This window comes from Engraulis encrasicolus, chromosome 21 (genome assembly GCF_034702125.1).
Source record: "Engraulis encrasicolus isolate BLACKSEA-1 chromosome 21, IST_EnEncr_1.0, whole genome shotgun sequence".
Taxonomy (NCBI): Eukaryota; Metazoa; Chordata; class Actinopteri; order Clupeiformes; family Engraulidae; genus Engraulis; species Engraulis encrasicolus.
This window is the reverse complement of record NC_085877.1, coordinates 36,469,673-36,472,172: the sequence shown is the minus strand read 5'-3', so window position 1 is coordinate 36,472,172 and position 2,500 is coordinate 36,469,673. Positions and strand designations below refer to the sequence as shown.

Sequence of the window (2,500 nt, the reverse complement as noted above, 5' to 3'; positions counted from 1 at the left end):
TAGACCACCAGCTGAACTACCTACCGCAGCTGCACTACAGAACTTTACAACATGATTTCTTGCCGAGTGTGTGTGTCATAGAGTGTGTGTGTGTTTGTCTCACAGAGTGTGTGTGTGTCTCACAGAGTTTGTGTGTCTCCCAGAGTGTGTATGTGTGTGTGTTTGTGTCTCAGAGTGTGTGGGTGTATGTCTCACAGAGTGTGTGTGTGTGTGTGTGTGTATGTATGTGTCCGAGTGTGTGTGTCTCACAGAGTGTACATGTCGTGTGTGTGTCTCACAGTGTGTGTCTCACGTCATCCATCAAGGTGGCCGTGAACACGTTAAAAAACAGCGTTATACATTTGCTGTTACCAGAATGGTAATGACCAAGTCATAGTGCATTACTAAAGGCCCTGTGTTATGTCATAGCAGTGTAGTACTATTAGTAGTTTATTTTTCAGTGACTATTCCACTGGTGTAACTGTGTGCATTATCGGACTACGTGCAAAGCAGGTCACATTTGCAGACACAATCTTGGACCTCAGCAACCTGAGAAGGACAATCAGTTTGAAACCGCATGTGTGTGTGTTCCAAGGCCAATTGCAATTATTTTTCATAGTGTTGATTACTGGAAGATATAGTGTGGAAGATTTGAGATTACTGGAAGATTTGAGGGTGAGATTTTAAGAATAAAACTGTTTTTTTCCCTGACCATTTGTGATCCAATTGACACTATTTACCTGTTGAACGAAATCTCAAAGCCACCAAAATGGCAACAGCAATCATTTTTGGTATTGCACAGGTCACAATGTCACACGTGATGTTGAATACGTAGCGGTGACAGTGTTGGACCCACTTTTCCTATTTCACTGCCATGCAAATCCCTTCGTAGCGATACACCTGAGTAAACATGAATGTGTGCACTATATGTTGTTTACCCTCTCGACAGGTTGGCAGCTGTTGTTACCTGGCAACAGGGCTCTAAATTAACACCAGTCAACCGGCCAAATGCTGGTGAAATTTCAATTTGGCTGGTAGAAAAGACCACACTTACTAGCCACTTTGACCCATTAGTGTGTTTGGCTACTATTAGCCATTTTGGCTGGTGATGAAAAAAGTTCCTTTAGTGCCCTGCCTGGCAACCACCAAGGACCCTGTTTCTTGAAAGAAATGTTGCAACTAGTAGATTGTCTCTATGAGAAAACCAAGTAAGGTGCTAACTTTGTAAGCAACGACGCTATCCAGACATGCACCCCTGCTTAGTGTGTTTTGCAAGGTAGTGATTTTTTTGTTTGTTCAATATATATTTATATATATATATATATTAGGGGCTTTTTATGCCTTTATTGACAGGACAGTATGAGATGCTGACAGGAAATGAGTGGGTGAGAGAGACGGGGGAGGATTGGGAAATGACCCCGTCCGGACTCGAACCAGGGTCCCCATGGGCATGCAAGCCCAAATGTGGGGGGCTTAGTGCGCTGTGCCACAGCGCCCCCATTCAATATATATTTTCAGGGCTTTTTAATACCTTTATTTTTGACAGGATAGTGGAGAAGAGACATGAAATGGGTGGGGAGACAATGCTGGGGAAGGATTGGCAAATGACCCAGGTCTGCCGGAATTGAATCCGGGTCGTCGGCGTAGAAGTAACCCAGTAGCCTGGTCCTGACCATCCCATAATACTACCATTTCCATATCGTATTCATGGTCTGGACTTTGTTTGATCCGACGCGATTGCAGGAAGCAGGAAGGACATTTTCGGAAAAATCAGGGTTTTAACTTATAAGTTGTTGAGCAAACATGTCTGATGTCTATCTATGGGGATGTAGGATGTAGTTTAACAGACATGTCTGACAGAAAATCCTACCGTAGGATACAATTACAATGTAGGACCGTTTGTCATGTAGAACACCGGTGAAAATCCTACCGGTCAACATCGCTCCACATAGGACAGGTACCAGACGTAGTGCGGAGCCAAGTGTCTTGGCGGAAGTACGTAGGATGGCCCGCGAGGCTGGTAACCCAGTGCCCTAGCGCTAGGCCACGGCAGCAGGGGCGTAGGCAGAAATAATAAAACAGGTGGGCCCAGAAAAAATCAGACGGGCCCAACCCGAAAGCGTGTAGGTAGATATTATAAAACCGCGCTCAAAAATGATACTTTGAAATTGAAATAATAGAAATCACAGAAGACCAACCAGACTTTTGACAAAATGATTAATTATGGCTCAGTGCTATGCCATTAATTATAGTTCAATGAGGCAAGTGTGAATGGGGCGGGCTTGGATGTCAAGTGGGCGGGCCCAGGCCCACCCCTGGCTACGCCTATGCACGGCAGGGTCGGCCAAAGTAGTGATTGACAGGTGTTTGCTCGCTCAGGCACTTGTTGGCCTCGGCCGAGAAAAAAACCCACTTCTGTTTCCTGCCGTTGGCTCTCCACTACTTTTGGTGGTTCACTCACAGCTAGCCAGGTGTGTTGGTTCATACATTTGTGGTGTGTGTGTGTGTGTGTGTGTGTGTG

At 45.3% G+C, this 2,500-nt stretch overlaps 1 protein-coding gene across 1 annotated transcript in view; it reads left to right on the top strand.

Moving 5' to 3' along the window:
• Window positions 1-2,500, top strand: part of LOC134437178 (arrestin red cell-like) — a 162,349-nt gene that overhangs the window by 36,259 nt on the left and 123,590 nt on the right. The gene's annotated exons all lie outside the window — the stretch shown is intronic.